This window comes from Phalangium opilio, unplaced genomic scaffold, assembly GCF_054372755.1.
Source record: "Phalangium opilio isolate 3A_F unplaced genomic scaffold, DU_Popi_V2 ptg000009l_1, whole genome shotgun sequence".
NCBI classification, from domain to species: Eukaryota; Metazoa; Arthropoda; class Arachnida; order Opiliones; family Phalangiidae; genus Phalangium; species Phalangium opilio.
Window position 1 is genome coordinate 13173734 of NW_028324146.1, and position 20049 is coordinate 13193782.

Genomic DNA, 20049 nt, shown 5'->3' on the forward strand with positions numbered 1-20049 from the left:
GATATGAAAAAAGCAAACATATTTTCTTTTTGTTATTGTTTTAAAAAGATGAAGGTTAATTTGTCTCACTTAATTTACATTCGAATTATTATCTCGCACTCTCGGCAACGACCATATCACGCTGAAATCACCGGTTCTCGTCCGATCACCGAAGTTCAGCAGCGTCGAGCGCAGTCAGTACTTGGGAGGGAGACCACTTAGGACACTGCGTGCCGTTGGATTTTTCACTTTTTTTTCCTCTTATAAATTCCAATAGATATGAAAAAAGCAAACATATTTTCTTTTTGTTATTGTTTTAAAAAGATGATGGTTAATTTGTCTCACTTAATTTAAATTCGAATTATTATCTTGCACTCTCGGCAACGGCCATATCACGCTGAAAACACCGGTTCTCGTCCGATCACCGAAGTTAAGCAGCGTCGAGCGCAGTCAGTACTTGGGAGGGAGACCACTTAGGAACACTGCGTGCTGTTGGCTTTTTCACTTTTTTTTCCTCTTTTAAATTCCAATAGATATGAAAAAAGCAAACATATTTTATTTTTGTTATTGTTTTAAAAAGATGATGGTTAATTTGTCTCACTTAATTTAAATTCGAATTATTATCTAGCACTCTCGGCAACGACCATATCACGCTGAAATCACCGGTTCTCGTCCGATCACCGAAGTTAAGCAGCGTCGAGCGCAGTCAGTACGTGGGAGGGAGACCACTTAGGAACACTGCGTGCCGTTGGCTTTTTCACTTTTTTTTCCTCTTTTAAATTCCTATAGATATGAAAAAAGCAAACATGTTTTCTTTTTGTTATTGTTTTAAAAAGATGAAGGTCAATTTGTCTCACTTAATTTAAATTCGAATTATTATCTAGCACTCTCGGCAACGGCCATATCACGCTGAAAACACCGGTTCTCGTCGGATCACCGAAGTTAAGCAGCGTCGAGCGCAGTCAGTACTTGGGAGGGAGACCACTTAGGACACTGCGTGCCGTTGGCTTTTTCACTTTTTTTTCCTCTTTTAAATTCCAATAGATATGAAAACAGCAAACATATTTTCTTTTTGTTATTGTTTTAAAAAGATGATGGTTAATTTGTCTCACTTAATTGAAATTCGAATTATTATCTTGCACTCTCGGCAACGGCCATATCACGCTGAAAACACTGGTTCTCGTCCGATCACCGAAGTTAAGCAGCGTCGAGCGCAGTCAGTACTTGGAAACTTTGCGTGCCGTTGGCATTTTCACTTTTATTTCGTCTTTTAAATTCCATCAGATATGAAGAAAGCAAACATATCTTCTTTTTCTTATTGATTTATAAAGATGAAGGTTATTAAAATCAAATTATTATCTAGCATTCTCGGCAACGGCCATATCACGCTGAAAACACCGGTTCTCGTCCGATCACCGAAGTTAAGCAGCGTCGAGCGCAGTCAGTACTTGGGAGGGAGACCACTTAGGAACACTGCGTGCCGTTGGCTTTTTCACTTTTTTTTCCTCTTTTAAATTCCAATAGATATGAAAAAAGCAAACATATTTTCTTTTTGTTATTGTTTTAAAAAGATGAAGGTTAATTTGCCTCACTTAATTTAAATTCGAATTATTAAATAGCACTCTCGGCAACGGCCATATCACGCTGAAAACCCCGGTTCTCGTCCGATCACCGAAGTTAAGCAGCGTCGAGCGCAGTCGGTACTTGGGAGGGAGACCACTTAGGAACACTGCGTGCCGTTGGCTTTTTCACTTTTTTTTCCTCTTATAAATTCCAATAGATATGAAAAAGCAAACATATTTTCTTTTTGTTATTGTTTTAAAAAGATGATGGTTAATTTGTCTCACTTAATTTCAATTCGAATTATTATCTTGCACTCTCGGCAACGGCCATATCACGCTGAAAACACCGGTTCTCGTCCGATCACCGAAGTTAAGCAGCGTCGAGCGCAGTCAGTACTTGGGAGGGAGACCACTTAGGAACACTGCGTGCCGTTGGCTTTTTCACTTTTTTTTCCTCTTTTAAATTCCAATAGATATGAAAAAAGCAAACATATTTTCTTTTTGTTATTGTTTTAAAAAGATGATGGTTAATTTGTCTCACTGAATTTAAATTCGAATTATTATCTTGCACTCTCGGCAACGGCCATATCACGCTGAAAACACCGGTTCTCGTCCGATCACCGAAGTTAAGCAGCGTCGAGCGCAGTCAGTACTTGGAAACTTTGCGTGCCGTTGGCATTTTCACTTTTATTTCGTCTTTTAAATTCCATCAGATATGAAAAAAGCAAACATATCTTCTTTTTCTTATTGATTTATAAAGATGAAGGTTATTAAATTCAAATTATTATCTAGCACTCTCGGCAACGGCCATATCACGCTGAAAACCCCGGTTCTCGTCCGATCACCGAAGTTAAGCAGCGTCGAGCGCAGTCAGTACTTGGGAGGGAGACCACTTAGGAACACTGCGTGCCGTTGGCTTTTTCACTTTTTTTTCCTCTTATAAATTCCAATAGATATGAAAAAAGCAAACATATTTTCTTTTTGTTATGTTTTAAAAAGATGATGGTTAATTTGTCTCACTTAATTTAAATTCGAATTATTATCTTGCACTCTCGGCAACGGCCATATCACGCTGAAAACACCGGTTCTCGTCCGATCACCGAAGTTAAGCAGCGTCGAGCGCAGTCAGTACTTGGGAGGGAGACCACTTAGGAACACTGCGTGCTGTTGGCTTTTTCACTTTTTTTTCCTCTTTTAAATTCCAATAGATATGAAAAAAGCAAACATATTTTATTTTTGTTATTGTTTTAAAAAGATGATGGTTAATTTGTCTCACTTAATTTAAATTCGAATTATTATCTTGCACTCTCGGCAACGGCCATATCACGCTGAAAACACCGGTTCTCGTCCGATCACCGAAGTTAAGCAGCGTCGAGCGCAGTCAGTACTTGGGAGGGAGACCACTTAGGAACACTGCGTGCTGTTGGCTTTTTCACTTTTTTTTCCTCTTTTAAATTCCAATAGATATGAAAAAAGCAAACATATTTTATTTTTGTTATTGTTTTAAAAAGATGATGGTTAATTTGTCTCACTTAATTTAAATTCGAATTATTATCTAGCACTCTCGGCAACGACCATATCACGCTGAAATCACCGGTTCTCGTCCGATCACCGAAGTTAAGCAGCGTCGAGCGCAGTCAGTACGTGGGAGGGAGACCACTTAGGAACACTGCGTGCCGTTGGCTTTTTCACTTTTTTTTCCTCTTTTAAATTCCTATAGATATGAAAAAAGCAAACATGTTTTCTTTTTGTTATTGTTTTAAAAAGATGAAGGTCAATTTGTCTCACTTAATTTAAATTCGAATTATTATCTAGCACTCTCGGCAACGGCCATATCACGCTGAAAACACCGGTTCTCGTCGGATCACCGAAGTTAAGCAGCGTCGAGCGCAGTCAGTACTTGGGAGGGAGACCACTTAGGACACTGCGTGCCGTTGGCTTTTTCACTTTTTTTTCCTCTTTTAAATTCCAATAGATATGAAAACAGCAAACATATTTTCTTTTTGTTATTGTTTTAAAAAGATGATGGTTAATTTGTCTCACTTAATTGAAATTCGAATTATTATCTTGCACTCTCGGCAACGGCCATATCACGCTGAAAACACTGGTTCTCGTCCGATCACCGAAGTTAAGCAGCGTCGAGCGCAGTCAGTACTTGGAAACTTTGCGTGCCGTTGGCATTTTCACTTTTATTTCGTCTTTTAAATTCCATCAGATATGAAAAAAGCAAACATATCTTCTTTTTCTTATTGATTTATAAAGATGAAGGTTATTAAAATCAAATTATTATCTAGCACTCTCGGCAACGGCCATATCACGCTGAAAACACCGGTTCTCGTCCGATCACCGAAGTTAAGCAGCGTCGAGCGCAGTCAGTACTTGGGAGGGAGACCACTTAGGAACACTGCGTGCCGTTGGCTTTTTCACTTTTTTTTCCTCTTTTAAATTCCAATAGATATGAAAAAAGCAAACATATTTTCTTTTTGTTATTGTTTTAAAAAGATGAAGGTTAATTTGCCTCACTTAATTTAAATTCGAATTATTAAATAGCGCTCTCGGCAACGGCCATATCACGCTGAAAACCCCGGTTCTCGTCCGATCACCGAAGTTAAGCAGCGTCGAGCGCAGTCAGTACTTGGGAGGGAGACCACTTAGGAACACTGCGTGCCGTTTGCTTTTTCACTTTTTTTCCTCTTTTAAATTCCTATTGATATGAAAAAGGCAAACATATTTTCTTTTTGTTATTGTTTTAAAAAGATGAAGGTCAATTTGTCTCACTTAATTTCAATTCGAATTATTATCTAGCACTCTCGGCAACGGCCATATCACGCTGAAAACACCGGTTCTCGTCGGATCACCGAAGTTAAGCAGCGTCGAGCGCAGTCAGTACTTGGGAGGGAGACCACTTAGGAACACTGCGTGCTGTTGGCTTTTTCACTTTTTTTTCCTCTTTTAAATTCCAATAGATATGAAAAAAGCAAACATATTTTATTTTTGTTATTGTTTTAAAAAGATGATGGTTAATTTGTCTCACTTAATTTAAATTCGAATTATTATCTAGCACTCTCGGCAACGACCATATCACGCTGAAATCACCGGTTCTCGTCCGATCACCGAAGTTAAGCAGCGTCGAGCGCAGTCAGTACGTGGGAGGGAGACCACTTAGGAACACTGCGTGCCGTTGGCTTTTTCACTTTTTTTTCCTCTTTTAAATTCCTATAGATATGAAAAAAGCAAACATGTTTTCTTTTTGTTATTGTTTTAAAAAGATGAAGGTCAATTTGTCTCACTTAATTTAAATTCGAATTATTATCTAGCACTCTCGGCAACGGCCATATCACGCTGAAAACACCGGTTCTCGTCGGATCACCGAAGTTAAGCAGCGTCGAGCGCAGTCAGTACTTGGGAGGGAGACCACTTAGGACACTGCGTGCCGTTGGCTTTTTCACTTTTTTTTCCTCTTTTAAATTCCAATAGATATGAAAACAGCAAACATATTTTCTTTTTGTTATTGTTTTAAAAAGATGATGGTTAATTTGTCTCACTTAATTGAAATTCGAATTATTATCTTGCACTCTCGGCAACGGCCATATCACGCTGAAAACACTGGTTCTCGTCCGATCACCGAAGTTAAGCAGCGTCGAGCGCAGTCAGTACTTGGAAACTTTGCGTGCCGTTGGCATTTTCACTTTTATTTCGTCTTTTAAATTCCATCAGATATGAAAAAAGCAAACATATCTTCTTTTTCTTATTGATTTATAAAGATGAAGGTTATTAAAATCAAATTATTATCTAGCACTCTCGGCAACGGCCATATCACGCTGAAAACACCGGTTCTCGTCCGATCACCGAAGTTAAGCAGCGTCGAGCGCAGTCAGTACTTGGGAGGGAGACCACTTAGGAACACTGCGTGCCGTTGGCTTTTTCACTTTTTTTTCCTCTTTTAAATTCCAATAGATATGAAAAAAGCAAACATATTTTCTTTTTGTTATTGTTTTAAAAAGATGAAGGTTAATTTGCCTCACTTAATTTAAATTCGAATTATTAAATAGCGCTCTCGGCAACGGCCATATCACGCTGAAAACCCCGGTTCTCGTCCGATCACCGAAGTTAAGCAGCGTCGAGCGCAGTCACTACTTGGGAGGGAGACCACTTAGGAACACTGCGTGCCGTTGGCTTTTTCACTTTTTTTTCCTCTTATAAATTCCAATAGATATGAAAAAAGCAAACATATTTTCTTTTTGTTATTGTTTTAAAAAGATGATGGTTAATTTGTCTCACTTAATTTAAATTCGAATTATTATCTTGCACTCTCGGCAACGGCCATACCACGCTGAAAACACCGGTTCTCGTCCGATCACCGAAGTTAAGCAGCGTCGAGCGCTGTCAGTACTTGGGAGGGAGACCACTTAGGAACACTGCGTGCCGTTGGCTTTTTCACTTTTTTTTCCTCTTTTAAATTCCAATAGATATGAAAAAAGCAAACATATTTTCTTTTTGTTATTGTTTTAAAAAGATGATGGTTAATTTGTCTCACTGAATTTAAATTCGAATTATTATCTTGCACTCTCGGCAACGGCCATATCACGCTGAAAACACCGGTTCTCGTCCGATCACCGAAGTTAAGCAGCGTCGAGCGCAGTCAGTACTTGGAAACTTTGCGTGCCGTTGGCATTTTCACTTTTATTTCGTCTTTTAAATTCCATCAGATATGAAAAAAGCAAACATATCTTCTTTTTCTTATTGATTTATAAAGATGAAGGTTATTAAATTCAAATTATTATCTAGCACTCTCGGCAACGGCCATATCACGCTGAAAACCCCGGTTCTCGTCCGATCACCGAAGTTAAGCAGCGTCGAGCGCAGTCAGTACTTGGGAGGGAGACCACTTAGGAACACTGCGTGCCGTTGGCTTTTTCACTTTTTTTTCCTCTTATAAATTCCAATAGATATGAAAAAAGCAAACATATTTTCTTTTTGTTATGTTTTAAAAAGATGATGGTTAATTTGTCTCACTTAATTTAAATTCGAATTATTATCTTGCACTCTCGGCAACGGCCATATCACGCTGTAAGCACCGGTTCTCGTCCGATCACCGAAGTTAAGCAGCGTCGAGCGCAGTCAGTACTTGGGAGGGAGACCACTTAGGAACACTGCGTGCTGTTGGCTTTTTCACTTTTTTTTCCTCTTTTAAATTCCAATAGATATGAAAAAAGCAAACATATTTTATTTTTGTTATTGTTTTAAAAAGATGATGGTTAATTTGTCTCACTTAATTTAAATTCGAATTATTATCTAGCACTCTCGGCAACGGCCATATCACGCTGAAAACACCGGTTCTCGTCCGATCACCGAAGTTAAGAAGCGTCGAGCGCAGTCAGTACTTGGGAGGGAGACCACTTAGGAACACTGCGTGCCGTTGGCTTTTTCACTTTTTTTCCTCTTTTAAATTCCAATAGATATGAAAAAAGCAAACATATTTTCATTTTGTTATTGTTTTAAAAAGATGAAGGTCAATTTGTCTCACTTAATTTAAATTCGAATTATTATCTAGCACTCTCGGCAACGGCCATATCACGCTGAAAACACCGGTTCTCGTCGGATCACCGAAGTTAAGCAGCGTCGAGCGCAGTCAGTACTTGGGAGGGAGACCACTTAGGAACACTGCGTGCCGTTGGCTTTTTCACTTTTTTTTCCTCTTTTAAATTCCAATAGATATGAAAAAAGCAAACATATTTTCTTTTTGTTATTGTTTTAAAAAGATGATGGTTAATTTGTCTCACTTAATTTAAATTCGAATTATTATCTTGCACTCTCGGCAACGGCCATATCACGCTGAAAACACCGGTTCTCGTCCGATCACCGAAGTTAAGCAGCGTCGAGCGCAGTCAGTACTTGGAAACTTTGCGTGCCGTTGGCATTTTCACTTTTATTTCGTCTTTTAAATTCCATCAGATATGAAAAAAGCAAACATATCTTCTTTTTCTTATTGATTTATAAAGATGAAGGTTATTAAATTCAAATTATTATCTAGCACTCTCGGCAACGGCCATATCACGCTGAAAACCCCGGTTCTCGTCCGATCACCGAAGTTAAGCAGCGTCGAGCGCAGTCAGTACTTGGAAGGGAGACCACTTAGGAACACTGCGTGCCGTTGGCTTTTTCACTTTTTTTTCCTCTTATAAATTCCAATAGATATGAAAAAAGCAAACATATTTTCTTTTTGTTATTGTTTTAAAAAGATGATGGTTAATTTGTCTCACTTAATTTAAATTCGAATTATTATCTTGCACTTTCGGCAACGGCCATATCACGCTGAAAACACCGGTTCTCGTCCGATCACCGAAGTTAAGCAGCGTCGAGCGCAGTCAGTACTTGGGAGGGAGACCACTCAGGAACACTGCGTGCTGTTGGCTTTTTCACTTTTTTTTCCTCTTTTAAATTCCAATAGATATGAAAAAAGCAAACATATTTTATTTTTGTTATTGTTTTAAAAAGATGATGGTTAATTTGTCTCACTTAATTTAAATTCGAATTATTATCTAGCACTCTCGGCAACGGCCATATCACGCTGAAAACACCGGTTCTCGTCCGATCACCGAAGTTAAGAAGCGTCGAGCGCAGTCAGTACTTGGGAGGGAGACCACTTAGGAACACTGCGTGCCGTTGGCTTTTTCACTTTTTTTCCTCTTTTAAATTCCAATAGATATGAAAAAAGCAAACATATTCTACAGGGCCGGTAGGCCCTTGTAGATATGACTTGATACTCTTTTGTAACGTTAAATCAAACTTCACATGCTTTTACCAATTTTCCTATGGAGATTAACATGGGGTTTTTCGTGATATTTAACCACCCCTAACCGAGAAACTAGAGCGAAGTTACTTTTCGGAATACTCTTAATTTAACAATTAAGTATTCAGGGTGTGCGATCGGCTAGTCTAATCAGAAACAATTAAGTCGAAGTATGTTAATTTTAGTTAATTACAGAAGTACTTGTTTCGACCATCGTGATTGGACATAATAATAATGCTAGAGCTCTTCGAAAAATAACCAAGTATCTATGGTGTAGTGGTTATCACGTCCGCTTTACACTCGGAAGGTCCCAGGTTCGAGCCCTGGTAGATACATGACTTGACTATCGTTATTGGACACAATAATAAGCTAGATCTCTTCGAAAACTCAGAATAACCAAGTATTCATTGTGTAGTGGTTATCACGTCCGCTTTACACGTGGAAGGTCCCGGGTTCGAGCCCTGGTAGATACATGTTTTGACCATCGTGATTGGACATAATAATAAGCTAGATCTCTTAGGAATCTCAGTATTACCAGGTATGTATAGTGTAGTGGTTATCTCGTCCGCCTAACACGCGGAAGGTGCAACGTTTGGGCCCTGCTAGATACATGTTTTGACCATCGTAATTGGACATAATAATAAGCGGTAAAGAAAACATAATTACTCAAAATTTAATTACATTAAGACTGAAGCGACAGATATTATATAAAAACGTCTTGGTTTGGACCAAGGCCGAAAAAACAAACGATATGTGTGAGGTTTATCAATTGACTGAAGTTTCAGATATTGAAATTTTTTCTAGTTATTTTTATACACTCAATCCTTAATCAATATTTAATTCAATCAACTGATTTTACTGTTAATCGACCTAGTCCCTCTAAATTAATTGAAAAAATTACATATCTACGCTTTTTCAAGAACAATTACATTTTCCGAAAACATTTTATCATGAAATTAATCATTTTGAAGGGATTTCGTGTCGATACTCACTAACTTGTGAGCATTTTGACCGATATAGTTTTAATTGTTGCTGGCTTGACAAATTTTCAAGTTTGCACCAAAAGAAGTTTAAATCTGTTTTAAGTTGTTGATAAGACTGTCGTTTAGAGTGAATGTCGTCTACTTAAGACAAAGCAACAAAGTTTATCCTGTGTGGTAAAGGGTAAAGATCACATAAACAGAAATACTTCTCAGACTTGTTATATTCATTTCCCGCGGAAATAATATGGTTAAACAAATCATTCATTACTAGTTATGCCAAGAAGGTCACATCTAACTCCGACACCCCCTCCCTTCCTCTATTTTCCCAATATATGGCATTTTATAATCACCAGTGGTTTCAGTGTATGGGTCATCTGAGCCGTCGCAACACACTCAGCCAATATTACCATAGACTGAGTTATGACCAAGAAATTCTTAAGTACGGAAAAGGAAGTTCCAGTGCAACTTTACCATCAAAGAGGCGACAATAGAAATGTAGCATTTCGATTTACGAAATTAAATGTATAAATTCGCGCAACACCCTTGTTTGGCATCCACGATCAAATATTTACATTTTCCATCCGAGTTATGCCAAGTTCGCTTGCTTGTTTTAGACATCCAGTAGAACATTTCAAATATTCAATACTGTATCCTCAACATGATAAATTAATTTCACGATAGAATGTTTTCGGAAAATGTAATTGTTCTTGAAAAAGCGTAGATATGTAATTTTTTCAATTAATTTAGAGGGACTAGGTCGATTAACAGTAAAATCAGTTGATTGAATTAAATATTGATTAAGGATTGAGTGTATAAAAATAACTAGAAAAAATTTCAATATCTGAAACTTCAGTCAATTGATAAACCTCACACATATCGTTTGTTTTTTCGGCCTTGGTCCAAACCAAGACGTTTTTATATAATTTTCATTTTGTTATTGTTTTAAAAAGATGAAGGTCAATTTGTCTCACTTAATTTAAATTCGAATTATTATCTAGCACTCTCGGCAACGGCCATATCACGCTGAAAACACCGGTTCTCGTCGGATCACCGAAGTTAAGCAGCGTCGAGCGCAGTTAGTACTTGGGAGGGAGACCACTTAGGAACACTGCGTGCCGTTGGCTTTTTCACTTTTTTTCCTCTTTTAAATTCCAATAGATATGAAAAAAGCAAACATATTTTCTTTTTGTTATTGTTTTAAAAAGATGATGGTTAATTTGTCTCACTTAATTTAAATTCGAATTATTATCTTGCACTCTCGGCAACGGCCATATCACGCTGAAAACACCGGTTCTCGTCCGATCACCGAAGTTAAGCAGCGTCGAGCGCAGTCAGTACTTGGAAACTTTGCGTGCCGTTGGCATTTTCACTTTTATTTCGTCTTTTAAATTCCATCAGATATGAAAAAAGCAAACATATCTTCTTTTTCTTATTGATTTATAAAGATGAAGGTTATTAAATTCAAATTATTATCTAGCACTCTCGGCAACGGCCATATCACGCTGAAAACACCGGTTCTCGTCGGATCACCGAAGTTAAGCAGCGTCGAGCGCAGTTAGTACTTGGGAGGGAGACCACTTAGGAACACTGCGTGCCGTTGGCTTTTTCACTTTTTTTCCTCTTTTAAATTCCAATAGATATGAAAAAAGCAAACATATTTTCTTTTTGTTATTGTTTTAAAAAGATGATGGTTAATTTGTCTCACTTAATTTAAATTCGAATTATTATCTTGCACTCTCGGCAACGGCCATATCACGCTGAAAACACCGGTTCTCGTCCGATCACCGAAGTTAAGCAGCGTCGAGCGCAGTCAGTACTTGGAAACTTTGCGTGCCGTTGGCATTTTCACTTTTATTTCGTCTTTTAAATTCCATCAGATATGAAAAAAGCAAACATATCTTCTTTTTCTTATTGATTTATAAAGATGAAGGTTATTAAATTCAAATTATTATCTAGCACTCTCGGCAACGGCCATATCACGCTGAAAACCCCGGTTCTCGTCCGATCACCGAAGTTAAGCAGCGTCGAGCGCAGTCAGTACTTGGAAGGGAGACCACTTAGGAACACTGCGTGCCGTTGGCTTTTTCACTTTTTTTTCCTCTTATAAATTCCAATAGATATGAAAAAAGCAAACATATTTTCTTTTTGTTATTGTTTTAAAAAGATGATGGTTAATTTGTCTCACTTAATTTAAATTCGAATTATTATCTTGCACTTTCGGCAACGGCCATATCACGCTGAAAACACCGGTTCTCGTCCGATCACCGAAGTTAAGCAGCGTCGAGCGCAGTCAGTACTTGGGAGGGAGACCACTCAGGAACACTGCGTGCTGTTGGCTTTTTCACTTTTTTTTCCTCTTTTAAATTCCAATAGATATGAAAAAAGCAAACATATTTTATTTTTGTTATTGTTTTAAAAAGATGATGGTTAATTTGTCTCACTTAATTTAAATTCGAATTATTATCTAGCACTCTCGGCAACGGCCATATCACGCTGAAAACACCGGTTCTCGTCCGATCACCGAAGTTAAGAAGCGTCGAGCGCAGTCAGTACTTGGGAGGGAGACCACTTAGGAACACTGCGTGCCGTTGGCTTTTTCACTTTTTTTCCTCTTTTAAATTCCAATAGATATGAAAAAAGCAAACATATTTTCATTTTGTTATTGTTTTAAAAAGATGAAGGTCAATTTGTCTCACTTAATTTAAATTCGAATTATTATCTAGCACTCTCGGCAACGGCCATATCACGCTGAAAACACCGGTTCTCGTCGGATCACCGAAGTTAAGCAGCGTCGAGCGCAGTTAGTACTTGGGAGGGAGACCACTTAGGAACACTGCGTGCCGTTGGCTTTTTCACTTTTTTTCCTCTTTTAAATTCCAATAGATATGAAAAAAGCAAACATATTTTCTTTTTGTTATTGTTTTAAAAAGATGATGGTTAATTTGTCTCACTTAATTTAAATTCGAATTATTATCTTGCACTCTCGGCAACGGCCATATCACGCTGAAAACACCGGTTCTCGTCCGATCACCGAAGTTAAGCAGCGTCGAGCGCAGTCAGTACTTGGAAACTTTGCGTGCCGTTGGCATTTTCACTTTTATTTCGTCTTTTAAATTCCATTAGATATGAAAAAAGCAAACATATCTTCTTTTTCTTATTGATTTATAAAGATGAAGGTTATTAAATTCAAATTATTATCTAGCACTCTCGGCAACGGCCATATCACGCTGAAAACACCGGTTCTCGTCCGATCACCGAAGTTAAGCCGCGTCGAGCGCAGTCAGTACTTGGGAGGGAGACCACTTAGGAACACTGCGTGCCGTTGGCTTTTTCACTTTTTTTTCCTCTTTTAAATTCCAATAGATATGAAAAAAGCAAACCTATTTTCTTTTTGTTATTGTTTTAAAAAGATGAAGGTTAATTTGTCTCACTTAATTTAAATTCGAATTATTAAATAGCACTCTCGGCAACGGCCATATCACGCTGAAAACCCCGGTTCTCGTCCGATCACCGAAGTTAAGCAGCGTCGAGCGCAGTCAGTACTTGGGAGGGAGACCACTTAGGAACACTGCGTGCCGTTGGCTTTTTCACTTTTTTTTCCTCTTTTAAATTCCAATAGATATGAAAAAAGCAAACATATTTTCTTTTTGTTATTGTTTTAAAAAGATGAAGGTTAATTTGTCTCACTTAATTTAAATTCGAATTATTAAATAGCACTCTCGGCAACGGCCATATCACGCTGAAAACACCGGTTCTCGTCCGATCACCGAAGTTAAGCAGCGTCGAGCGCAGTCAGTACTTGGGAGGGAGACCACTTAGGAACACTGCGTGCTGTTGGCTTTTTCACTTTTTTTCCCTCTTTTAAATTCCAATAGAAATGAAAAAAGCAAACATATTTTCTTTCTGTTATTGTTTTAAAAAGATGATGGTTAATTTGTCTCACTTAATTTAAATTCGAATTATTTTCTTGCACTCTCGGCAACGGCCATATCACGCTGAAAACACCGGTTCTCGTCCGATCACCGAAGTTAAGAAGCGTCGAGCGCAGTCAGTACTTGGGAGGGAGACCACTTAGGAACACTGCGTGCCGTTGGCTTTTTCACTTTTTTTTCCTCTTTTAAATTCCAATAGATATGAAAAAAGCCAACATATTTTCTTTTTGTTATTGTTTTAAAAAGATGAAGGTAAATTTGTCTCACTTAATATAAATTCGAATTATTAAATAGCACTCTCGGCAACGGCCATATCACGCTGAAAACACCGGTTCTCGTCCGATCACCGAAGTTAAGCAGCGTCGAGCGCAGTCATTACTTGGGAGGGAGACCACTTAGGAACACTGCGTGCCGTTGGCTTTTTCACTTTTTTTCCTCTTTTAAATTCCAATAGATATGAAAAAAGCAAACATATTTTCTTTTTGTTATTGTTTTAAAAAGATGAAGGTTAATTTGTCTCACTTAATTTAAATTCGAATTATTAAATAGCTCTCTCGGCAACGGCCATATCACGCTGAAAACACCGGTTCTCGTCCGATCACCGAAGTTAAGCAGCGTCGAGCGCAGTCAGTACTTGGGAGGGAGACCACTTAGGAACACTGCGTGCCGTTGGCTTTTTCACTTTTTTTTCCTCTTTTAAATTCCAATAGATATGAAAAATGCCAACATATTTTCTTTTTGTTATTGTTTTAAAAAGATGAAGGTTAATTTGTCTCACTTAATTTTAATTCGAATTAATATCTAGCACGCTCGGCAACGGCCATATCACGCTGAAAACACCGGTTCTCGTCGGATCACCGAAGTTAAGCAGCGTCGAGCGCAGTCAGTACTTGGGAGGGAGACCACTTAGGAACGCTAAGTGCCGTTGGCTTTTTCACTTTTTTTTCCTCTTTTAAATTCCAATAGATATGAAAAAACCAACATATTTTCTTTTTGTTATTGTTTTAAGAAGATGAATATTAATTTGTCTCACTTAATTTAAATTCGAATTATTAAATAGCACTCTCGGCAACGGCCATATCACGCTGAAAACACCAGATCTCGTCAGATCACCGAAGTTAAGCAGCGTCGAGCGCAGTCAGTACTTGGGAGGGAGACCACTTAGGAACACTGCGTGCTGTTGGCTTTTTCGCTTTTTTTTCCTCTTTTAAATTCCACTAGATATGAAAAAAGCAAACATATTTTCTTTTTGTTATTGTTTTAAAAAGATGATGGTTAATTTGTCTCACTTAATTTAAATTCGAATTATTAAATAGCACTCTCGGCAACGGCCATATCACGCTGAAAACACCGGTTCTCGTCCGATCACCGAAGTTAAGCAGCGTCGAGCGCAGTCAGTACTTGGAAACTTTGCGTGCCGTTGGCTTTTTCACTTTTATTTCCTCTTTTAAATTCCATGAGATATGAAAAAAGCAAACATATCTTCTTTTTATTATTGATTTATAAAGATGAAGGTTTATTAATTTCGAATTATTAAACAGCACTCTCGGCAACGGCCATATCACTCTGAAAACACCGGTTCTCGTCCGATCACCGAAGTTAAGCAGCGTCGAGCGCAGTCAGTACTTGGGAGGGAGACCACTTAGGAACACTGCGTGCCGTTGGATTTTTCACTTTTTTTTCCTCTTTTAAATTCCTATAGATATGAAAAAAGCCAACATATTTTCTTTTTGTTATTGTATTAAAAAGATGAAGGTAAATTTGTCTCACTTAATTTAAATTCGAATTATTAAATAGCACTCTCGGCAACGGCCATATCACGCTGAAAACACCGGTTCTCGTCCGATCACCGAAGTTAAGCAGCGTCGAGCGCAGTCAGTACTTATGAGGGAGACCACTTAGGAACACTGCGTACCGTTGGCTTTTTCACTTTTTTCCTCTTTTAAATTCCAATAGATATGAAAAAGGCAAACATATTTTCTTTTTGTTATTGTTTTAAAAAGATGAAGGTCAATTTGTCTCACTTAATTTAAATTCGAATTATTATCTGGCACTCTCGGCAACGGCCATATCACGCTGAAAACACCGGTTCTCGTCGGATCACCGAAATTAAGCAGCGTCGAGCGCAGTCAGTACTTGGGAGGGAGACCACTTAGGAACACTGCGTGCCGTTGGCTTTTTCATTTTTTTTCCTCTTTTAAATTCCAATAGATATGAAAAAAGCCAACATATTTTCTTTTTGTTATTGTTTTAAAAAGATGATGGTTAATTTGTCTCACTTAATTTAAATTCGAATTAATATCTAGCACGCTCGGCAACGGCCATATCACGCTGAAAACACCGGTTCTCGTCGGATCACCGAAGTTAAGCAGCGTCGAGCGCAGTCAGTACTTGGGAGGGAGACCACTTAGGAACGCTAAGTGCCGTTGGCTTTTTCACTTTTTTTTCCTCTTTTAAATTCCAATAGATATGAAAAAAGCCAACATATTTTCTTTTTGTTATTGTTTTAAGAAGATGAATATTAATTTGTCTCACTTAATTTAAATTCGAATTATTAAATAGCACTCTCGGCAACGGCCATATCACGCTGAAAACACCAGATCTCGTCAGATCACCGAAGTTAAGCATCGGCGAGCGCAGTCAGTACTTGGGAGGGAGACCACTTAGAAACACTGCGTGCCGTTGGCTTTTTCACTTTTTTTTCCTCTTTAAATTCCAATAGATATGAAAAAAGCAAACATATTTTCTTTTTGTTATTGTTTTAAAAAGATGATGGTTAATTTGTCTCACTTAATTTAAATTCGAATTATTATCTTGCACTCTCGGCAACGGCCATATCACGCTGAAAACACCGGTTCTCGTCCGATCACCGAAGTTAAGCAGCGTCGAGCGCAGTCAGTACTTGGAAACTTTGCGTGCCGTTGGCATTTTCACTTTTATTTCGTCTTTTAAATTCCATCAGATATGAAAAAAGCAAACATATCTTCTTTTTCTTATTGATTTATAAAGATGAAGGTTATTAAATTCAAATTATTATCTAGCACTCTCGGCAACGGCCATATCACGCTGAAAACCCCGGTTCTCGTCCGATCACCGAAGTTAAGCAGCGTCGAGCGCAGTCAGTACTTGGAAGGGAGACCACTTAGGAACACTGCGTGCCGTTGGCTTTTTCACTTTTTTTTCCTCTTATAAATTCCAATAGATATGAAAAAAGCAAACATATTTTCTTTTTGTTATTGTTTTAAAAAGATGATGGTTAATTTGTCTCACTTAATTTAAATTCGAATTATTATCTTGCACTCTCGGCAACGGCCATATCACGCTGAAAACACCGGTTCTCGTCCGATCACCGAAGTTAAGCAGCGTCGAGCGCAGTCAGTACTTGGGAGGGAGACCACTTAGGAACACTGCGTGCTGTTGGCTTTTTCACTTTTTTTTCCTCTTTTAAATTCCAATAGATATGAAAAAAGCAAACATATTTTATTTTTGTTATTGTTTTAAAAAGATGATGGTTAATTTGTCTCACTTAATTTAAATTCGAATTATTATCTAGCACTCTCGGCAACGGCCATATCTCGCTGAAAACACCGGTTCTCGTCCGATCACCGAAGTTAAGAAGCGTCGAGCGCAGTCAGTACTTGGGAGGGAGACCACTTAGGAACACTGCGTGCCGTTGGCTTTTTCACTTTTTTTCCTCTTTTAAATTCCAATAGATATGAAAAAAGCAAACATATTTTCATTTTGTTATTGTTTTAAAAAGATGAAGGTCAATTTGTCTCACTTAATTTAAATTCGAATTATTATCTAGCACTCTCGGCAACGGCCATATCACGCTGAAAACACCGGTTCTCGTCGGATCACCGAAGTTAAGCAGCGTCGAGCGCAGTTAGTACTTGGGAGGGAGACCACTTAGGAACACTGCGTGCCGTTGGCGTTTTCACTTTTTTTTCCTCTTTTAAATTCCAATAGATATGAAAAAAGCAAACATATTTTCTTTTTGTTATTGTTTTAAAAAGATGATGGTTAATTTGTCTCACTTAATTTAAATTCGAATTATTATCTTGCACTCTCGGCAACGGCCATATCACGCTGAAAACACCGGTTCTCGTCCGATCACCGAAGTTAAGCAGCGTCGAGCGCAGTCAGTACTTGGAAACTTTGCGTGCCGTTGGCATTTTCACTTTTATTTCGTCTTTTAAATTCCATCAGATATGAAAAAAGCAAACATATCTTCTTTTTCTTATTGATTTATAAAGATGAAGGTTATTAAATTCAAATTATTATCTAGCACTCTCGGCAACGGCCATATCACGCTGAAAACACCGGTTCTCGTCCGATCACCGAAGTTAAGCAGCGTCGAGCGCAGTCAGTACTTGGGAGGGAGACCACTTAGGAACACTGCGTGCCGTTGGCTTTTTCACTTTTTTTTCCTCTTTTAAATTCCAATAGATATGAAAAAAGCAAACCTATTTTCTTTTTGTTATTGTTTTAAAAAGATGATGGTTAATTTGTCTCACTTAATTTAAATTCGAATTATTATCTGGCACTCTCGGCAACGGCCATATCACGCTGAAAACACCGGTTCTCGTCGGATCACCGAAGTTAAGCAGCGTCGAGCGCAGTCAGTACTTGGGAGGGAGACCACTTAGGAACACTGCGTGCCGTTGGCTTTTTCACTTTTTTTTCCTCTTTTAAATTCCAATAGATATGAAAAAAGCCAACATATTTTCTTTTTGTTATTGTTTTAAAAAGATGATGGTTAATTTGTCTCACTTAATTTAAATTCGAATTATTATCTAGCACTCTCGGCAACGGCCATATCACGCTGAAAACACCGGTTCTCGTCCGATCACCGAAGTTAAGCAGCGTCGAGCGCAGTCAGTACTTGGGAGGGAGACCACTTAGGAACACTGCGTGCCGTTTGCTTTTTCACTTTTTTTTCCTCTTTTAAATTCCTATAGATATGAAAAAAGCAAACATATTTTTCTTTTTGTTATTGTTTTAAAAAGATGAAGGTTAATTTGTCTCACTTAATTTAAATTCGAATTATTATCTAGCACTCTCCGCAACGGCCATATCACGCTGAAAACACCGGTTCTCGTCCGATCACCGAAGTTAAGCAGCGTCGAGCGCAGTCAGTACTTGGGAGGGAGACCACTTAGGAACACTGCGTGCCGTTGGCTTTTTCACTTTTTTTCCTCTTTTAAATTCCAATAGATATGAAAAAAGCAAACATATTTTCTTTTTTTTATTGTTTTAAAAAGATGGTTAATTTGTCTCACTTAATTTAAATTCGAATTATTAAATAGCACTCTCGGCAACGGCCATATCACGCTGAAAACACCGGTTCTCGTCCGATCACCGAAGTTAAGCAGCGTCGAGCGCAGTCAGTACTTGGGAGGGAGACCACTTACGAACACTGCGTGCCGTTGGCTTTTTCACTTTTTTTCCCTCTTTTAAATTCCAATAGATATGAAAAAAGCCAACATATTTTCTTTTTGTTATTGTTTTAAAAAGATGAAGGTTAATTTGTCTCACTTAATTTAAATTCGAATTATTATCTAGCACTCTCGGCAACGGCCATATCACGCTGAAAACACCGGTTCTCGTCGGATCACCGAAGTTAAGCAGCGTCTAGCGCAGTCAGTACTTGGGAGGGAGACCACTTAGGAACGCTAAGTGCCGTTGGCTTTTTCACTTTTTTTTCCTCTTTTAAATTCCAATAGATATGAAAAAAGCCAACATATTTTCTTTTTGTTATTGTTTTAAGAAGATGAATATTAATTTGTCTCACTTAATTTAAATTCGAATTATTAAATAGCACTCTCGGCAACGGCCATATCACGCTGAAAACACCAGATCTCGTCCGATCACCGAAGTTAAGCAGCGTCGAGCGCAGTCAGTACTTGGGAGGGAGACCACTTTGGAACACTGCGTGCCGTTGGCTTTTTCACTTTTTTTCCTCTTTTAAATTCCAATAGATATGAAAAAAGCAAACATATTTTCTTTTTTTATTGTTTTAAAAAGATGGTTAATTTGTCTCACTTAATTTAAATTCGAATTATTAAATAGCACTCTCGGCAACGGCCATATCACGCTGAAAACACCGGTTCTCGTCCGATCACCGAAGTTAAGCAGCGTCGAGCGCAGTCAGTACTTGGGAGGGAGACCACTTACGAACACTGCGTGCCGTTGGCTTTTTCACTTTTTTTTCCTCTTTTAAATTCCAATAGATATGAAAAAAACCAACATATTTTCTTTTTGTTATTGTTTTAAAAAGATGAAGGTTAATTTGTCTCACTTAATTTAAATTCGAATTATTATCTAGCACTCTCGGCAACGGCCATATCACGCTGAAAACACCGGTTCTCGTCGGATCACCGAAGTTAAGCAGCGTCGAGCGCAGTCAGTACTTGGGAGGGAGACCACTTAGGAACGCTAAGTGCCGTTGGCTTTTTCACTTTTTTTTCCTCTTTTAAATTCCAATAGATATGAAAAAAGCCAACATATTTTCTTTTTGTTATTGTTTTAAGAAGATGAATATTAATTTGTCTCACTTAATTTAAATTCGAATTATTAAATAGCACTCTCGGCAACGGCCATATCACGCTGAAAACACCAGATCTCGTCAGATCACCGAAGTTAAGCATCGGCGAGCGCAGTCAGTACTTGGGAGGGAGACCACTTAGGAACGCTAAGTGCCGTTGGCTTTTTCACTTTTTTTCCTCTTTTAAATTCCAATAGATATGAAAAAAGCAAACATATTTTCTTTTTTTATTGTTTTAAAAAGATGGTTAATT

General features: G+C 38.1%; 39 non-coding genes and 34 pseudogenes across 39 annotated transcripts; all 73 read left to right on the forward strand.

The window, feature by feature from the left end:
• The first annotated feature begins 103 nt into the window (after positions 1-103).
• Positions 104-221, forward strand: LOC149715617 (5S ribosomal RNA; annotated as a pseudogene).
• Positions 222-358: 137 nt separating this feature from the next.
• LOC149715618 (5S ribosomal RNA) lies at positions 359-477 on the forward strand. Its single transcript, XR_016372207.1, has one exon. It is a non-coding gene; the product is annotated as a 5S ribosomal RNA (ribosomal RNA).
• Positions 478-614: 137 nt separating this feature from the next.
• On the forward strand, positions 615-733 carry LOC149715619 (5S ribosomal RNA; annotated as a pseudogene).
• Positions 734-870: 137 nt separating this feature from the next.
• LOC149715620 (5S ribosomal RNA) lies at positions 871-988 on the forward strand (annotated as a pseudogene).
• A 137-nt stretch (positions 989-1125) lies between these two features.
• LOC149715621 (5S ribosomal RNA) lies at positions 1126-1228 on the forward strand (annotated as a pseudogene).
• Positions 1229-1349: 121 nt separating this feature from the next.
• On the forward strand, positions 1350-1468 carry LOC149715622 (5S ribosomal RNA). The gene has a single exon (XR_016371962.1). It is a non-coding gene; the product is annotated as a 5S ribosomal RNA (ribosomal RNA).
• Positions 1469-1605: 137 nt separating this feature from the next.
• On the forward strand, positions 1606-1724 carry LOC149715623 (5S ribosomal RNA; annotated as a pseudogene).
• A 136-nt stretch (positions 1725-1860) lies between these two features.
• LOC149715624 (5S ribosomal RNA) lies at positions 1861-1979 on the forward strand. Its single transcript, XR_016371963.1, has one exon. It is a non-coding gene; the product is annotated as a 5S ribosomal RNA (ribosomal RNA).
• Positions 1980-2116: 137 nt separating this feature from the next.
• LOC149715625 (5S ribosomal RNA) lies at positions 2117-2219 on the forward strand (annotated as a pseudogene).
• Positions 2220-2340: 121 nt separating this feature from the next.
• Positions 2341-2459, forward strand: LOC149715626 (5S ribosomal RNA). Its single transcript, XR_016374082.1, has one exon. It is a non-coding gene; the product is annotated as a 5S ribosomal RNA (ribosomal RNA).
• A 136-nt stretch (positions 2460-2595) lies between these two features.
• LOC149715627 (5S ribosomal RNA) lies at positions 2596-2714 on the forward strand. The gene has a single exon (XR_016372242.1). It is a non-coding gene; the product is annotated as a 5S ribosomal RNA (ribosomal RNA).
• A 137-nt stretch (positions 2715-2851) lies between these two features.
• LOC149715628 (5S ribosomal RNA) lies at positions 2852-2970 on the forward strand. The gene has a single exon (XR_016372274.1). It is a non-coding gene; the product is annotated as a 5S ribosomal RNA (ribosomal RNA).
• A 137-nt stretch (positions 2971-3107) lies between these two features.
• On the forward strand, positions 3108-3226 carry LOC149715629 (5S ribosomal RNA; annotated as a pseudogene).
• A 137-nt stretch (positions 3227-3363) lies between these two features.
• On the forward strand, positions 3364-3481 carry LOC149715630 (5S ribosomal RNA; annotated as a pseudogene).
• Positions 3482-3618: 137 nt separating this feature from the next.
• On the forward strand, positions 3619-3721 carry LOC149715631 (5S ribosomal RNA; annotated as a pseudogene).
• A 121-nt stretch (positions 3722-3842) lies between these two features.
• LOC149715632 (5S ribosomal RNA) lies at positions 3843-3961 on the forward strand. Its single transcript, XR_016371964.1, has one exon. It is a non-coding gene; the product is annotated as a 5S ribosomal RNA (ribosomal RNA).
• A 137-nt stretch (positions 3962-4098) lies between these two features.
• LOC149715633 (5S ribosomal RNA) lies at positions 4099-4217 on the forward strand (annotated as a pseudogene).
• A 136-nt stretch (positions 4218-4353) lies between these two features.
• Positions 4354-4472, forward strand: LOC149715634 (5S ribosomal RNA). The gene has a single exon (XR_016374177.1). It is a non-coding gene; the product is annotated as a 5S ribosomal RNA (ribosomal RNA).
• Positions 4473-4609: 137 nt separating this feature from the next.
• Positions 4610-4728, forward strand: LOC149715635 (5S ribosomal RNA; annotated as a pseudogene).
• Positions 4729-4865: 137 nt separating this feature from the next.
• LOC149715636 (5S ribosomal RNA) lies at positions 4866-4983 on the forward strand (annotated as a pseudogene).
• Positions 4984-5120: 137 nt separating this feature from the next.
• LOC149715637 (5S ribosomal RNA) lies at positions 5121-5223 on the forward strand (annotated as a pseudogene).
• Positions 5224-5344: 121 nt separating this feature from the next.
• On the forward strand, positions 5345-5463 carry LOC149715638 (5S ribosomal RNA). The gene has a single exon (XR_016371965.1). It is a non-coding gene; the product is annotated as a 5S ribosomal RNA (ribosomal RNA).
• Positions 5464-5600: 137 nt separating this feature from the next.
• LOC149715639 (5S ribosomal RNA) lies at positions 5601-5719 on the forward strand (annotated as a pseudogene).
• Positions 5720-5856: 137 nt separating this feature from the next.
• Positions 5857-5975, forward strand: LOC149715640 (5S ribosomal RNA; annotated as a pseudogene).
• A 137-nt stretch (positions 5976-6112) lies between these two features.
• On the forward strand, positions 6113-6215 carry LOC149715641 (5S ribosomal RNA; annotated as a pseudogene).
• Positions 6216-6336: 121 nt separating this feature from the next.
• LOC149715642 (5S ribosomal RNA) lies at positions 6337-6455 on the forward strand. The gene has a single exon (XR_016374083.1). It is a non-coding gene; the product is annotated as a 5S ribosomal RNA (ribosomal RNA).
• Positions 6456-6591: 136 nt separating this feature from the next.
• LOC149715643 (5S ribosomal RNA) lies at positions 6592-6710 on the forward strand. Its single transcript, XR_016373641.1, has one exon. It is a non-coding gene; the product is annotated as a 5S ribosomal RNA (ribosomal RNA).
• A 137-nt stretch (positions 6711-6847) lies between these two features.
• Positions 6848-6966, forward strand: LOC149715644 (5S ribosomal RNA). Its single transcript, XR_016374268.1, has one exon. It is a non-coding gene; the product is annotated as a 5S ribosomal RNA (ribosomal RNA).
• A 136-nt stretch (positions 6967-7102) lies between these two features.
• LOC149715645 (5S ribosomal RNA) lies at positions 7103-7221 on the forward strand. Its single transcript, XR_016373665.1, has one exon. It is a non-coding gene; the product is annotated as a 5S ribosomal RNA (ribosomal RNA).
• A 137-nt stretch (positions 7222-7358) lies between these two features.
• Positions 7359-7461, forward strand: LOC149715646 (5S ribosomal RNA; annotated as a pseudogene).
• A 121-nt stretch (positions 7462-7582) lies between these two features.
• LOC149715647 (5S ribosomal RNA) lies at positions 7583-7701 on the forward strand. Its single transcript, XR_016374097.1, has one exon. It is a non-coding gene; the product is annotated as a 5S ribosomal RNA (ribosomal RNA).
• Positions 7702-7838: 137 nt separating this feature from the next.
• Positions 7839-7957, forward strand: LOC149715648 (5S ribosomal RNA). Its single transcript, XR_016373621.1, has one exon. It is a non-coding gene; the product is annotated as a 5S ribosomal RNA (ribosomal RNA).
• Positions 7958-8094: 137 nt separating this feature from the next.
• LOC149715649 (5S ribosomal RNA) lies at positions 8095-8213 on the forward strand. Its single transcript, XR_016374269.1, has one exon. It is a non-coding gene; the product is annotated as a 5S ribosomal RNA (ribosomal RNA).
• A 383-nt stretch (positions 8214-8596) lies between these two features.
• On the forward strand, positions 8597-8669 carry TRNAV-UAC (transfer RNA valine (anticodon UAC)). Its single transcript has one exon. It is a non-coding gene; the product is annotated as a tRNA-Val (tRNA).
• Positions 8670-10322: 1653 nt separating this feature from the next.
• On the forward strand, positions 10323-10441 carry LOC149715651 (5S ribosomal RNA). The gene has a single exon (XR_016372776.1). It is a non-coding gene; the product is annotated as a 5S ribosomal RNA (ribosomal RNA).
• A 136-nt stretch (positions 10442-10577) lies between these two features.
• LOC149715652 (5S ribosomal RNA) lies at positions 10578-10680 on the forward strand (annotated as a pseudogene).
• A 121-nt stretch (positions 10681-10801) lies between these two features.
• LOC149715653 (5S ribosomal RNA) lies at positions 10802-10920 on the forward strand. Its single transcript, XR_016372888.1, has one exon. It is a non-coding gene; the product is annotated as a 5S ribosomal RNA (ribosomal RNA).
• Positions 10921-11056: 136 nt separating this feature from the next.
• LOC149715654 (5S ribosomal RNA) lies at positions 11057-11159 on the forward strand (annotated as a pseudogene).
• A 121-nt stretch (positions 11160-11280) lies between these two features.
• Positions 11281-11399, forward strand: LOC149715655 (5S ribosomal RNA). The gene has a single exon (XR_016374102.1). It is a non-coding gene; the product is annotated as a 5S ribosomal RNA (ribosomal RNA).
• A 137-nt stretch (positions 11400-11536) lies between these two features.
• On the forward strand, positions 11537-11655 carry LOC149715656 (5S ribosomal RNA). The gene has a single exon (XR_016373622.1). It is a non-coding gene; the product is annotated as a 5S ribosomal RNA (ribosomal RNA).
• Positions 11656-11792: 137 nt separating this feature from the next.
• On the forward strand, positions 11793-11911 carry LOC149715657 (5S ribosomal RNA). Its single transcript, XR_016374271.1, has one exon. It is a non-coding gene; the product is annotated as a 5S ribosomal RNA (ribosomal RNA).
• Positions 11912-12047: 136 nt separating this feature from the next.
• Positions 12048-12166, forward strand: LOC149715658 (5S ribosomal RNA). The gene has a single exon (XR_016373000.1). It is a non-coding gene; the product is annotated as a 5S ribosomal RNA (ribosomal RNA).
• Positions 12167-12302: 136 nt separating this feature from the next.
• On the forward strand, positions 12303-12405 carry LOC149715659 (5S ribosomal RNA; annotated as a pseudogene).
• Positions 12406-12526: 121 nt separating this feature from the next.
• On the forward strand, positions 12527-12645 carry LOC149715660 (5S ribosomal RNA). Its single transcript, XR_016374134.1, has one exon. It is a non-coding gene; the product is annotated as a 5S ribosomal RNA (ribosomal RNA).
• A 137-nt stretch (positions 12646-12782) lies between these two features.
• LOC149715661 (5S ribosomal RNA) lies at positions 12783-12901 on the forward strand. Its single transcript, XR_016374084.1, has one exon. It is a non-coding gene; the product is annotated as a 5S ribosomal RNA (ribosomal RNA).
• Positions 12902-13038: 137 nt separating this feature from the next.
• LOC149715662 (5S ribosomal RNA) lies at positions 13039-13157 on the forward strand. Its single transcript, XR_016372290.1, has one exon. It is a non-coding gene; the product is annotated as a 5S ribosomal RNA (ribosomal RNA).
• Positions 13158-13294: 137 nt separating this feature from the next.
• On the forward strand, positions 13295-13413 carry LOC149715663 (5S ribosomal RNA). Its single transcript, XR_016374272.1, has one exon. It is a non-coding gene; the product is annotated as a 5S ribosomal RNA (ribosomal RNA).
• Positions 13414-13550: 137 nt separating this feature from the next.
• On the forward strand, positions 13551-13669 carry LOC149715664 (5S ribosomal RNA). Its single transcript, XR_016374290.1, has one exon. It is a non-coding gene; the product is annotated as a 5S ribosomal RNA (ribosomal RNA).
• Positions 13670-13805: 136 nt separating this feature from the next.
• Positions 13806-13924, forward strand: LOC149715665 (5S ribosomal RNA). Its single transcript, XR_016371966.1, has one exon. It is a non-coding gene; the product is annotated as a 5S ribosomal RNA (ribosomal RNA).
• Positions 13925-14061: 137 nt separating this feature from the next.
• On the forward strand, positions 14062-14180 carry LOC149715666 (5S ribosomal RNA; annotated as a pseudogene).
• A 136-nt stretch (positions 14181-14316) lies between these two features.
• On the forward strand, positions 14317-14435 carry LOC149715667 (5S ribosomal RNA; annotated as a pseudogene).
• A 137-nt stretch (positions 14436-14572) lies between these two features.
• LOC149715668 (5S ribosomal RNA) lies at positions 14573-14675 on the forward strand (annotated as a pseudogene).
• Positions 14676-14797: 122 nt separating this feature from the next.
• Positions 14798-14916, forward strand: LOC149715669 (5S ribosomal RNA; annotated as a pseudogene).
• A 137-nt stretch (positions 14917-15053) lies between these two features.
• On the forward strand, positions 15054-15172 carry LOC149715670 (5S ribosomal RNA). Its single transcript, XR_016374304.1, has one exon. It is a non-coding gene; the product is annotated as a 5S ribosomal RNA (ribosomal RNA).
• Positions 15173-15307: 135 nt separating this feature from the next.
• Positions 15308-15426, forward strand: LOC149715671 (5S ribosomal RNA; annotated as a pseudogene).
• Positions 15427-15562: 136 nt separating this feature from the next.
• LOC149715672 (5S ribosomal RNA) lies at positions 15563-15681 on the forward strand (annotated as a pseudogene).
• Positions 15682-15818: 137 nt separating this feature from the next.
• Positions 15819-15937, forward strand: LOC149715673 (5S ribosomal RNA; annotated as a pseudogene).
• A 136-nt stretch (positions 15938-16073) lies between these two features.
• On the forward strand, positions 16074-16176 carry LOC149715674 (5S ribosomal RNA; annotated as a pseudogene).
• A 121-nt stretch (positions 16177-16297) lies between these two features.
• On the forward strand, positions 16298-16416 carry LOC149715675 (5S ribosomal RNA). The gene has a single exon (XR_016374109.1). It is a non-coding gene; the product is annotated as a 5S ribosomal RNA (ribosomal RNA).
• Positions 16417-16553: 137 nt separating this feature from the next.
• On the forward strand, positions 16554-16672 carry LOC149715676 (5S ribosomal RNA). Its single transcript, XR_016372291.1, has one exon. It is a non-coding gene; the product is annotated as a 5S ribosomal RNA (ribosomal RNA).
• Positions 16673-16809: 137 nt separating this feature from the next.
• LOC149715677 (5S ribosomal RNA) lies at positions 16810-16928 on the forward strand (annotated as a pseudogene).
• Positions 16929-17064: 136 nt separating this feature from the next.
• Positions 17065-17183, forward strand: LOC149715678 (5S ribosomal RNA). The gene has a single exon (XR_016374111.1). It is a non-coding gene; the product is annotated as a 5S ribosomal RNA (ribosomal RNA).
• Positions 17184-17320: 137 nt separating this feature from the next.
• On the forward strand, positions 17321-17423 carry LOC149715679 (5S ribosomal RNA; annotated as a pseudogene).
• Positions 17424-17544: 121 nt separating this feature from the next.
• Positions 17545-17663, forward strand: LOC149715680 (5S ribosomal RNA). Its single transcript, XR_016371967.1, has one exon. It is a non-coding gene; the product is annotated as a 5S ribosomal RNA (ribosomal RNA).
• A 137-nt stretch (positions 17664-17800) lies between these two features.
• LOC149715681 (5S ribosomal RNA) lies at positions 17801-17919 on the forward strand. The gene has a single exon (XR_016373676.1). It is a non-coding gene; the product is annotated as a 5S ribosomal RNA (ribosomal RNA).
• Positions 17920-18056: 137 nt separating this feature from the next.
• On the forward strand, positions 18057-18175 carry LOC149715682 (5S ribosomal RNA). The gene has a single exon (XR_016374180.1). It is a non-coding gene; the product is annotated as a 5S ribosomal RNA (ribosomal RNA).
• Positions 18176-18313: 138 nt separating this feature from the next.
• Positions 18314-18432, forward strand: LOC149715683 (5S ribosomal RNA). The gene has a single exon (XR_016374136.1). It is a non-coding gene; the product is annotated as a 5S ribosomal RNA (ribosomal RNA).
• Positions 18433-18565: 133 nt separating this feature from the next.
• Positions 18566-18684, forward strand: LOC149715684 (5S ribosomal RNA). The gene has a single exon (XR_016373124.1). It is a non-coding gene; the product is annotated as a 5S ribosomal RNA (ribosomal RNA).
• Positions 18685-18821: 137 nt separating this feature from the next.
• LOC149715685 (5S ribosomal RNA) lies at positions 18822-18940 on the forward strand (annotated as a pseudogene).
• A 137-nt stretch (positions 18941-19077) lies between these two features.
• On the forward strand, positions 19078-19196 carry LOC149715686 (5S ribosomal RNA; annotated as a pseudogene).
• A 132-nt stretch (positions 19197-19328) lies between these two features.
• Positions 19329-19447, forward strand: LOC149715687 (5S ribosomal RNA). The gene has a single exon (XR_016373137.1). It is a non-coding gene; the product is annotated as a 5S ribosomal RNA (ribosomal RNA).
• Positions 19448-19584: 137 nt separating this feature from the next.
• LOC149715688 (5S ribosomal RNA) lies at positions 19585-19703 on the forward strand (annotated as a pseudogene).
• Positions 19704-19840: 137 nt separating this feature from the next.
• Positions 19841-19959, forward strand: LOC149715689 (5S ribosomal RNA; annotated as a pseudogene).
• The last annotated feature ends 90 nt before the right edge of the window (positions 19960-20049 follow it).